Here is a 12,283-nt window from a genome sequence, read left to right as displayed (position 1 = left end):
GGACATGTTGAAGAATGTGGGAAGCCGTTCAAAGTCAGCTACATGAAGCAATGATTGAGGCTTTTTGGTCTTCATAAGTGTTTTTTTTTTTGGTTTGTTTTGTTTTTGATTTGGAGAGGAAAGCAGTCATTTTGTCTGCTTCTCTTTCTCAGTGTTCTAAGCCTGAGAAAGTCTGGTCCACCCAAGCCCTGACCCCCAACCTTCATGCATTGAATCTTCCCCACCTAGTGGGAGAGAGACAGCAGCACCACCGTGCACCACAGCTCATGCCAAGAGAGGTCAATGCCAGTCCAATCACCCAGGAGTTCTCCCTGCCTCGGAGTTTCAGAGTAGAGGCCTGTATGAGTTCCGCGTGTCAGCTGTAACAAATTACCACAACTGTAGTAATGAAAAACAACACAAATGTATTATCTTATAACCCCAGAGGGCAGAAGTCCTATAATCACGGTGTTGGCAGGGCTGCGTTCCTTCTGGAGGCTCAAAGGGGCAACCCACATCCAGGCCTTTTCATCTTGTAGAGGCCGCCTTCATGCTTTGGCTCATGTTAATATAAGACTCAGTCTTATGTTAATTTTTGCTCCAAAAGACGCATTAGAGCTGATGGTCCGGCTAGGTCTTATTTTCGGGGAAACACGGTAAGAGCCAGCCCTTGTGCCAGGTACCTCATCTCTCGGTGGAGGCAGAGCAGCTGCGTTTCTGAGAGGAGAGGAGGGTGTTGGCCAGGGAAGGAGGGCAGCAGGGATCTGCATAGAGAAAGCCCTGGTGCAACAGCTCAGAGAGGACACGGAAGGTGAGCGTGGGTTCAGTGGGACTTCCCTGGGAGTGAGCCTAGGAAAACCCCTGCTCCTGGGGTGGGAGGGCTGGTCTGGGGAGATAGCCCACCCTACCCACCACCAGCGCCTGGATTTCCCCCCACTGTCCCTGCGCTGGCTGTAGCTGCTCTGGCCAGCCTTTGTGCACTTCCACGTAGCCCCACACTGAGACCACGCCTAACATATGGCACCGCCCTCCTGCTGGGCCCAAGGGCAGCCCCCTCCACCAGAGAATGGGGTGTCCAGACCTCAGGATCCTGGCTCCTTGACCTGTGGAAAACCAGACAGTGCCCGTGGGTGACATGGGCCACCTGAGCTCCCCTGCCCACCCTTGCTGACACCCCATGGGCTGTCTCCCCCAAAATTCATATGTTGAAGCCCTAATCCCCAGGACCTCAGAACATGGCTGTATTTGGAGATTGGGACTTTATGAGGTGATCAAGTGAAGATTAGGTCATTAGGATGGGCCCTGATCCAACAGGACTAGTGTTCTTATAAAAAGGGGAAATTAGGACACAGACACACAGAGGGAAGACATGTGAGGACACAGGGAGAAGGTGACCATTTGCAAGCCAAGGAGGGAAGCCTCAGAAGGCACCAGCTCAGCTGACACCTTGATCTTGGACGTCTCACCTCTAGAACTTCTGTTGTTCGTAAGCCACCCAGTCTGTGCTTTGTCATGGCCACGTTAGTGAACTTATATACCCTGGATGCACGTAAGAAAGAGGGCAGCACATCTTAGGGATGTGGGAGGGAACATAGAGGAAGACAGACCCTTTCTCTACAGCCTTGGTTTCTTCCCTCTCCCTTGCAGACCTAAAGCCATTGCTTTAAGTGCACTGAGGACGTCCCCTTCACTCTGAACTCCAGCATCTTAAGCCACGGAGCCTTGGTTGGGTGAGGGAGTGGAAATAACACTGCCACTGTGGGGACAGAGTCCCAGAGAGCAGTTTCCAGGCTCTCAGCCTCACGTGGAAACGTGCTGGCTCAGTTATTAGATGTAATCAGATGTAATCAGCTGTAATCAGATGGCTATCTGCTGTGGCTGGGTGGCCATCAGCTGTTACTGGTTAGCCATTAGCCACTAATATAACTGTCGTGGCTATGCTACCGGGTTGGTTGGTTGGTTGGTTGGTTGGTTGGCTGGCAGGCAGAGAAGCGGATGGCAGGATTGCGGCTAAGTGTGGATTGTGGTTAGCAAGTGCAGTTAGCAAGTGGATTGTGGATTGTGTTGATCCTACTTTCTGTGTCTCACGCGGCTGCCAGTGAGACTGGGGTGCAGGAAGACCCCTCGTTGGGGTTACAGGCGGATGTTTGCTTTTGTGTCTCGACCAGCTGCCAGCAAGAATATAGAGGTATGACTCCCCTATCCATGGCTCGGTTCTTGTTCCTGTTTGGCTTCACTGTATCCTGCATTCTTGTGCAGGGAGCAGGAGCCAAGTCCCTGCATGACAGCCACCATGGACAAACAACCCCGCACTGGGCTGTGCTCTCCTTTTTCAAAGTGGTCCATGCAAAATCCTCCCTGGCCCTCCTCTCTCTCCGACCCCACTATCTCTTATCTACATCTTGCTTAGTCCTCCGCCTGCCCATCGCCCTGGGGCTGGGCCTCCCTCAGTGCTGGTCCATCCCCTTCCCTTTCTTTGCTGCCCCCCTCATCCTTCCAGCCACACGAGGGTGCATCTGTGTGCCCTGTCCTTTTCTCTTTTTTTTGGGGGGGTAAGAGGAACAGGACTTTATTGGGGAACAGTGTGTACTTCCAGGATTTTTTCCAAGTCAAGTTGTTGTCCTTTCAATCTTAGTTGTGGAGGGTGCAGCTCAGCTCCAGATCCAGTTGCCGTTGTTAGCTGCAGGGGGTGCAGCCCACCATCCCTTGCGGGAGTCGAGGAGTCGAACAGGTAACCTTATGGTTGAGAGCCTGCACTCCAACTCTGGGGACAGAGTCCCAGAGAGCAGTTTCCAGGCTCTCGGCCTCACGTGGAAAGGTGCTGGCTTGGGTAGTAGATGACCGTCAGCTATGGCTAGCTGGCTGTAGCTGTTACCTGTTAGCCAATTAGCCCCTGATATAACTGCTGCGGCTGCATTGGTTGGTCAGTCGGTCGGTTGGCAGGTAGAAAAGCAGACAGCAGGTTGCAGGTCGTGTGGCTCAAGCCTCCAGTGAGACTATAGTGCCGCCAGTGAGACTACAGTGGTATGACTCCCCTACCTATGGCTCCGTGGGTGTTCCTTTTTGGCCTCACCATATCCTGCATTCTTATGTGGGGAGTGGGAGCTGAGACCTCGCAGGCCGCCCTGCATGACACCAACCAACAGAGCCATCTGGCACTGGCCCATGTGGGAATCGAAGCAGCAGCCTTCGGCGTTAGGAGCGTGGAGCTCCAACCATCTGAGCCACCGGGCTGGCCCGTCCTTTTCTCTTAAATCATAAGCAGTTTGGCACCAAGGTTCCGTAAGTTCTGAACTCCACTGGTCCCAGCCTCTGGCCCGTCTGCCCCTCTTCGAGGAGTGTGTGACCTCGCACCCACTTGACCCTTCTGTAAAATGGGGCTAACAGGACTCAACTCACAGGCTCATCGTGAGTATTAAACTGCAGCCAGAGCTCAGCTCAGGGAGCTTCTCTTACTCCATATGGTTGTGGGCCTCCTACTGTCATTTATAGTGGATGTGCAAGTCACCAAGCCAGCCTCATCCCTGGGCGTTTGGACTGTTGCCAACCCAGAGGTATCTCATTAAAGACAGTAATAAACATCTTCCTGTGGACAGACAGCCCTTCCATGGATGGTGCAAGATCATTTTCAGTGGAACAACCACAGGGTAAGACTTTGAGCCCTTTTCTATGCTGGTGTCTTCCACAGGGTCTTTCAAGAAACACGGCCACCACCTCCAGGGAAAGCCGGTGTTGGGGTCCTGGCAGCCTGCAATGATCTTCACCTTGAGCAGCCCCCACCCACGGCCCCCACTTGACAACTCCGTGGAGATTCGGACGTTTGTTGACTCTCTTTCCCCTCTGTGAGTTGTCTGTTTCTGATCTTTGTTCCTTTGGTTATCAATTTATATGAGCTTTAATAGACTGATAACACCCGGCTTGTTCATCTCGTGCAAACCGCTCTTAACTGGGCATGATCAGAGGCCAGTAGGCCTGGAGCGTTCTGAGGAGTGCCGCTGGGCGTTCTTTGGGATCTGTGGTCCAGGGAGTTGGGAGTTTTGAGGGTTTTGTGATACACAGAGTGTGGGAGTTGCCAGGATCAGGCAGACTCTGGGAATGGAAACATGCATTCTTGGGGCTCCTGCCAGGCACATGGGGGGCAGGCGGGAAGCACTGCACAGGCTGGCTGGCAAATCCGTGGGCCCTGGCCTGCTTCCCATGGAATGCTGCATAAGGAGCAAGGTGGAGAATTGTCACAGCAAATGACCACCCACCAATAACTGATAAGCATGAAGCCTTCAGTCTGGCAGTTCTTCAAAAAGTTAATCACAGTATCACCTTTTGATCCAGCCGTTCCCCACTCCTGGGTACATACCCAAGAGAAATGAAAACACGTTCATACAAAAACTTGTCCATGAATGCTCACAGCAGGTTTATTCACAATGGTTGAAAGGTCAAAACAGCCCAATGTGCACTGATGAATGAATGGGTAACAAAATGTGGTTTATCCATACAGTGGAACATTACCCAGCCATAAAAAAGACCAAAGTACTAATTCACCCTACAACACAGATGAACTTTGAAAATATTATGCTCAGTGAAAGAGGTCAGACACAAAGGCCACATATTGTATGATGCCGTTTATACAAAAGTAATCAGAAGAAGCAAATCCATGGAGTCAGAAAATAGAGTAGTTGCCAGGGGCTGGTGGGTGACTGCTAATGGGCATAGGGCTTTTTTTGTTTTGTTTTTTGGAGGGGTGGGAATGATAAAAATGTTCTGGAATAAAACAGTGGTGATGTTGGCACAACTTTGTGAATATACTAGAAACCACTGAATTTCTGCTTAAAAACATTTTTTTAAAGAAGCATTGCAGGGCAGCCAGTTAGCTCAGTGGGTTAGAGCGCGGTGCTCTTAACAACAAGGTTGCCGGTCCGATCCCCACATGGGCCACTGTGAGCTGTACCCTCCACAACTAGACTGAAAACAACTACTTGATTTGGAGCTGATGGGTCCTGGAAAAACACACTTAAATAAATAAAAGTTTTTGTTTTTTAAAAAAGAAGCACTGCAAAAAACTCAATACATGTAAAACATTTAGAGACAAAACAAGAAAGAGAACTCATATGGCATGAAAAAGAACAGCCAGATTAAAAAACAAATCTTTTTTTTTCTTTAAATTTAAGTTTATTGGGGCGACCATTGTTAGTAAAGTTAGATTTCAGGTGTACAATATCTATATCTCACATTGTGTGTTCACCACCCAGAGTCAGTTTTCTTTCCATCACCATATATTAGACCCCGTTTATACTCTTCTAGAGCCCAGCTCCCCCCTCTTCCCAAACACCAAATATTAAAAATGAAAAAACAGGGCCAGCCCAGTGGCTCAGGTGGTTGGAGCGCTGTTCTCCTAACGCCAAGATCGCCGGTTGATTCCCACACGGGCCAGTGAGCTGCGCCCTCTACAGCTAAGATTGTGAACAACAACTCTCCCTGGAGCTGGGGGTCCATGAGCGGGCGGAGGTCAGCGTGAGCTGCTGTGGGCTGCTGTGGGCTGCCATGAGTGGCCAGCAGCCGGCGAGAGCTGCCGTGATCGGCCGACTGGCGACCGGCTGCCTCAGCTGGGGGTTGGGGGGGCGCTGCAAGACTCACAATACCAGCATGGGCCAGGAAGCTGTGTCCTACACAACTAGACTGAGAGACACCGGCTTGAAGGAGGGGTGGGGCAGAAAAAGGGGAAAAGGGCAGAAAAAACAAAAAAACAGTGATAGTGGCTACTACGAGGTCACTGGTAGGAATAAGAATAACCACGTGACAACACCTGGAAGTGAAATATGGCTCTCAGACGACAGGGGAAACCAGGCCACTCCGTGATCCTGGGACTCAGGGCTATGGGACCTTGTCTAACCTTTGACCCTATGGGAGATAAAATGCCCACTGTCGTTCTTGCCAGAATGATGCTGGAGTTGAAGGGTAATGGGTCAGATCCAGAAATTTAATTCTGGAAAACAAAACTTGCCAAGCTCACTCAGGTCGGTGCCCTATGTTATCTAACGAGGTGGCATTCAAGGAGCCATGATTCTAAGACAAGAAGTGGAGCCCCTCCCACTCTCTGGGGCGTTAATCACAGAACTTTCTTTATGGGCCTGCCGATACAACGTAAGTTGGGGTGCGTCAGACGTTCTGCTCAGTGCCTGCTTTACTCGTGTTCTAAAGGCAGCAGTGCCACCTACCTTTGGCAAACAAGAAAACTAAGGTTCGGGGAAGTTATTAGCAGAGCAGTTCCTGAAGGGAAGCCCTGCATTTCTGTGCCCCTCCAGGGCTAGGGTCTCCAGGTCAGAAACAGGAACCACGGGTGACCCATGGGAGCCAGTACTGTCGCTCTTCTAGTTCTGAACGAATCAGGGACATGAATTCCAAACTGCGAACCTGAAAATAAACTCAGCTGCCTAAGAAAAAATAAATAAAGCTTCCTGGTTTCTATGCGACTGACCTACTTGGCACTTGAGACGGAATCTGACTGAAGTCAGGCCCCCAAAGAGCTCGTGTGTCAGAAGGTTCTCTGTGCTTGTTTGGGCCTGCTGGCTTCTATTCTCAGAACGAGCATTCCGCTTTGTGCCCTGGCTCTGTTAGGGAGCTGACCAGTGAACACCCCACCTGACATTTAAACCATTTCTTATGTCCCCCAAATAACCCCCACCCACACATGGAGCCCTGTAAATGGCTCAGATGTCATGGCTTTCCACTGCATCACTGTGGACGTCAGAAGTCTGAAATTGGTCTCACCAGGCTGAAATCAGGTGTCGGCAGGGCTGTGGTCCTTCTGGAAGCTCCAGTAGAGAATGTGTTTCCTTGCCCTTTCCAGCTTCCAGATGCTGCCTACAGTCTGTGGCTCACACCCTGTCCTCCGCCATGAAAGCGGCAATGGCATCACTGACCTCTGCTTCTGTTGTCAAGGCTCCTTCTCTGACTCTCCTGCTTCCTTCTTGTGAACAACAGCTGGTCTCATGCAGATAATACAGGATAATGTCCCCATCTCCAGATACTTAGTCCAATCTGCAAAGTTCCTTTTTCCAGGTAAGGTGACGTAGTCATAGGTTCCAGGAAATCAGGACATGGCTATCTTTGGGGGGGCTGTTATTCTGCCCACCACAGCAGGACCAGCACACACTTTCTGAAAAGGGCCCGATCGTAAATATTTTAGGTTTTCTGGGCCATACAGTCTCTGTCACGAAGTTTGGCTATGTAATTTTCAGAGCCCAGGGCAAGATAAAAATGCGGGGCCTCTCATTTACAGATTACTAAGCATTTCGCAATGGTGACAGTAGAAGCACAAGGCCCTGTGTGACGACAGTTTCCACAGCCATGAAGCAGCCTCTGTCTGAGCACATCTTCCTCTGATGGTGTCACTCGAAAGCAGCAGGGGCAACACACATACGACAGGTGTGGCTGTGTTACCGTCAAACTTGATGGACACTGAAACTGCGCTTCATGTCATTTTTTCATGTCACAAAACCTCTTCTTTTGGCTTTTCCCAACCATTTAAAAATGTAAAAACCATGTGCAGCTCACAGGCTGTGCAAAAATAGGCCTGAGCCGAGTCGGGCTACAGTCTGCCAGCTTCTGGGTATGGGATAAATCCCAATTTCTCTGCCTGACTCTCCAGGACCCTTTAGAGCTGGAGGCAGACATCTCTCCAGACCCATCTCACCATCTGCTCCGCATTCAGCCTTTCCACTCCTGCAGTACTTTGCTCAGACACTGCCCTCCACGAGGGTGGTGTTCTGTACCCATCCCTGGTCACCCTGGCTGGATTTATATGTCTCTATGACCTTCTCTCCTCTGGGGCTGCAATGTCCTCAAGAGCAGGGACCCAGACTGACTCATCTTTGTGTCCCTGCCTCACAGACCCTCAGGGCTCGTGATGGAGGGATAGCAAGAACAACCTAGAACTTTGGTGGCTGGAGTGTACTCTGATTCTGACCCCTAAGAACCAACACTGTGCTTCTTACAGGAAAAAAAAAAAAAAAAAAAGCCCAAAATCTGAAAAATAAGAACTTCTCATCTCAAATTCAGACCAGGGAAATAAAGATCTCTGTGACCAACCAGACAGGGTTCAAATCCCAGCTTACTAGACATGTATACTTGGACAAGTCACCTCCCTTGCTGTTAGGACCAGGTCTCAACTCACCACGGCCAGCCAGGCCCTATGTGACCCACCCCTTCCAATTCCATGAGTCTCCTTTCCTACCCACGTCTCTGCCATTAGCCTTTTGTCAGTTCCTAAGTGTGCCAGGCTCCTTCCTGCCTCAGGGCCTTTGCACTTGCTGTCCTTGCTGCCTTAAACATTCTGTCCCTCTTTGCCTGGTGACTTGTCCTTCCTGCCAAAACACCACTGACTTGGGAAGACTTCTTGCCAATCCCAAAAGGAGGGCAGGTCCTCCTGTTATGTGCTTTGCTGGCACTCCGAACCTCTGCAGATTATAATTATTTGTGTGATACTATTAATAGGACTTAATAAGCACTTGAGGCCGGGCTCTGTGTCAAAGATTCTAAAACTGGGTGATTTCATTGAATTCTCACAGTGCCCTCATGAAGTGTTGCAATCACCCCCATTTCACAGAAGGGGAGGCAGAAGCTCCAAGAGATTAAATAACTTGCCCAAGGTGGCACTTGCCCAAGCCAGTCAGTGTTAGAGCTGCCCTCTGAAGCTTATTCCCACAAGTTGACTTCCCGCAACTTGTTCACGGAAGTTAACTTCCGTGAGGGCAGATGCCACATTTGGCACGGTTACTGTTGTATCCCCAGGGCTGCGTGCCTGTACTGCTGCATTGCGGGCAATTAAAAAGGATTAATAACCTAAAAGAAACAACACCCCAGTAGCAACGAGCACTCTCAGTGCCCAGATCTTGGTTTCTAACACCGTTCCCCGATAAAAGGAACCAGGCCTGGAGAAATGGCTGATTCTAGGACTGGACAGGAAACATACAAGACAGGCTTGGAGCACCTGGTAGTGTCACAGAGCAAGGAAGAGCTCCAAAGAAAACAACTAAAAAAGCCAAAACTTGAAACCTATGTAATTTTACTAACCATTGTCACCCCCAATAAATGTAATTAAAAAGAAAAATAGAAAAGAGAAAAAAATTGAACTTGAATAATTTACAGAACAAGAAAAGAGCCCAAACAAAATACATTGATGGGAGCGTGTCAAAGGCTACAGGAGCCAACTGGAAGAGATCCTAATGGCTACAGTTGGAACAATTTGAGTTACAAAATGAAGCAATATTAGGTTAAAACCTAGAATGTAAAATACCCAGGAGGTCATACTGATTCAACGAAATGACTGAATAAGCTAATAAATGGGGGAGAAGAGAGGAATCTCCCAGGCAGGAGAATTCCTAATAATTTATGTAGATATCCACCCTTAGGGAGGGGGAACATGACTCTCCACTCTTTAAGTGTGGGTTTCACATAGTGACTTCCTTCCAAAGTCTATAGTAAGGAATGGGAGGGGGAGGGCGGTTATGATGGAGAAACCTGACAGATCATCAGCCAGGTGATCAAGGCCAACATCAACAGTCATAGATAAAGTTGACAGCCTGTATCCTGATATGATGTGATGAGAGGGCAATTTACCTCTCTAGTCTTCCTCCCCCAAAGCCACCATCCCAGTCTTATCATGAGGAAAACATCAGACAAATTCCAATAGAGGGGCATCGTACAAAATATCTGACCAGTTCTCAAAACAGCCAAGGTCATCAAAAACAAGGAAAGTCTGAGAATCTGCCACAGCCAAGAGAAGCCTAGAGACAGGACAAATAAGAGAATAGACCTTAAAAGATCTCATCACAAGAACAAAAAATTTGTAACTAGGTGTGGTGATGGATGTTAACTAAACTTATTGTGGTGGTTATTTTGCTGTGTGTGTGTGTGTGTGTGTGTGTATAAAATCATTATGTTATACACCTGAACATAATACAATGTTATATGTTAATTATATTTCAAAGGGAGGGAGGGGGGAGAGAGGGGAGAGAGAGAGAGGGAGAGAGAGAGACAGAGAGAGAGAGACAGAGAGAGAGAGAGAGAGAGGACAACCAAATGTAATGTGGCATCCTGGATGGGATTCTAAAAGAGAAAAAGGATATTAGGTGATAACAAAGGAAATTAAATAAAGTATGAACTTTGGCTTATAATAATGTATCAATATTGGTCCATTAATTGTAACAATTGTATCATACTAATGAAAGATGTAAGTAATAGGAGATACTGGGTGTATGGAAAATGGTAACTCTGTATCTTCTTTGCAATGTTTCTATAAATCTAAAACCGTTTTAAAAAAGTCTATTAATGATAATAACAACAACATGTAGCTGAATGAGTGAAGGAATTCATTTTTCATGGTGACAATGATTACTGCTCCCTTCTCAAAGAGATATTTCAAGAATTACATGTGAGAACCTGCATAAAGCATTTAGCGCATGGTACGTGCTCAATTCAGAGCACTTGCCACCATTCTCCTAAATCTGCTATGGAAGCCACTAGCCCTATGGAACTATTTAAATTTCAATTAAGTAAAAATTAAATACATTAAAAATTAAGTTCATCAGTGGCAACAACCACATGTCATATGGAGCTAGTGGCTACTAGATTAATGCTGATAAATCACAGGCCCATCATTGCAGAAAGTTCTACTGGACAAATGCTGCACTAGACAATGAATGGGATGATTATGTGTTCTTGACTCCTTCCTGTCCTTCTGCAAACGCCATCTTCTCAACCTTCCCGACCACTGTCTTTCAAATTGCAATAACCTTAACATTTCCCATGTCTTTTCCCCAATTTACTTTTCTTCTTACCACTTTTTACCACTTGATTTCTTTTCTGCTTCCGCCTCTAGCACTGCACTGTTTAACCCAGGGGTCACTGGCAATGCGTGGCTTTTGAGCCCTTGAAATGTAGTCAGTCCAACTTCAGATATGCTGTGAGTATAAAAGACATACCAGAAGTCAAAGATGTTTGAAGAAAAAAATACAAAATGTAAAAGATCTCATAAAATTATATTGATTACATGTTAAGGTAATATTCTGGACATAAATTGGGTTAAATAAAATACGAGGTATGATTAAAAAAATACTGTGAATGCTGCTGCCGAGTGCCATCCAACAGAAAGGCAGGGATTTTCAATACAGGAAGTGTCGTGTGGAACAGTGTGTGACAAGTTTCAACTTGTTCAGTGTAGTCAGTTGGGTGTGAGCTACGGTTGAGCGGTGTGTTTTAAAGTGTGTTGTAAATCATCCTCCACCATGACAATGCTCCATGTCACATCACTTCTGGTACGGCAATTGCTGTTAAATAAAAACATTATGGTGTGTCCTCATCCACCTTATTCACTGGATCTGGCACCGTGCGACTTCTGGCTCTTCCCCAGAGTCAAATGACCATGAAAGGTAAATGTTTTGCATCCATTTAGGACATCAAGGCAGCCAGCACAGCGCAACTAAAGTCACTCACAAAAGAGGACTTCCAGAACTGCTTCAGAAAATGGCAAGAACAATGTGTAAGTGTGTTCGAAGTGAGGGGGAGTATTTTGAGGGGGATTAATGGCAATGTGTCTTTTACAGCAATAAATTTTTTAGAAATTTAAACATTCAATGTATTTTTTGATCACACCTCATCGTACATTATTAAAATTAACATCACCTGTTTCTTTTTATTTTTATCTTTAACATGGCTACTAGAAAATTTAAGTTATGCATGTGGCCAACACTTATGGCTCGCTTATATTTCTGGGCAGCGCTGGCCTAGAATGTGAGCCCGATAAGGGTAAGTATTTTAGTTTACTGCCCATGCAGTGACTGGCACATAATAGACGCTCAGTAACATTTTAATGAATGAATGTTAGGCTGAGCCTGTGGAAACCCGCTAGTTCTAGTAGTCAACACTTTTGGAACGCTGACCACGTCCCATGGCCCTCCTCTTCACCACACCAGATAAGGAAACTGAGGCCCAGCGAAGTGACGTCAGCCCCTGTCAAACCGCACGTAGCGCAGAAACGTGGGGACTGGGATTCGAACCTGGGTCCTGTCCCCATACCCCTGGCGCGCTGACCGTTCCTACCTTGTAAGGCAGTGACTGCGGCTGCGGCAAGAAAAACAGGCGCGGGCACACAACACGCGCTCGATAAGGTGCGTGGCTCTTCGACCACCTCCTTCAGTAGGCCTCCGTAAGCCCGACCTCAGCTGGACCCTTCCGTGGCCATCGGCGGCCACCCGCGACTCCGCCAGCCATCGAGCCCTTCGTAGGCGGCGCCGGACGGAAGTCCCAC

The 12,283-nt window shown here is 47.8% G+C and overlaps 1 long non-coding RNA gene across 1 annotated transcript; it reads right to left on the bottom strand.

Moving 5' to 3' along the window:
- Nucleotides 1–4,965: 4,965 nt before the first annotated feature.
- LOC117038269 (uncharacterized) lies at nt 4,966–12,257 on the bottom strand. The gene is made up of 3 exons (XR_004425655.1): nt 12,076–12,257; nt 10,815–10,937; nt 4,966–9,761 (listed from the first exon to the last, which is right to left on the bottom strand). It is a non-coding gene; the product is annotated as an uncharacterized LOC117038269 (long non-coding RNA).
- Nucleotides 12,258–12,283: the final 26 nt, after the last annotated feature.

Source organism: Rhinolophus ferrumequinum, chromosome 18 (assembly GCF_004115265.2).
Source record: "Rhinolophus ferrumequinum isolate MPI-CBG mRhiFer1 chromosome 18, mRhiFer1_v1.p, whole genome shotgun sequence".
In the NCBI taxonomy this organism is placed as follows: Eukaryota; Metazoa; Chordata; class Mammalia; order Chiroptera; family Rhinolophidae; genus Rhinolophus; species Rhinolophus ferrumequinum.
The sequence above is the reverse complement of the archived record's forward strand: the minus strand, read 5'-3'. Positions and strand labels throughout refer to the sequence as shown.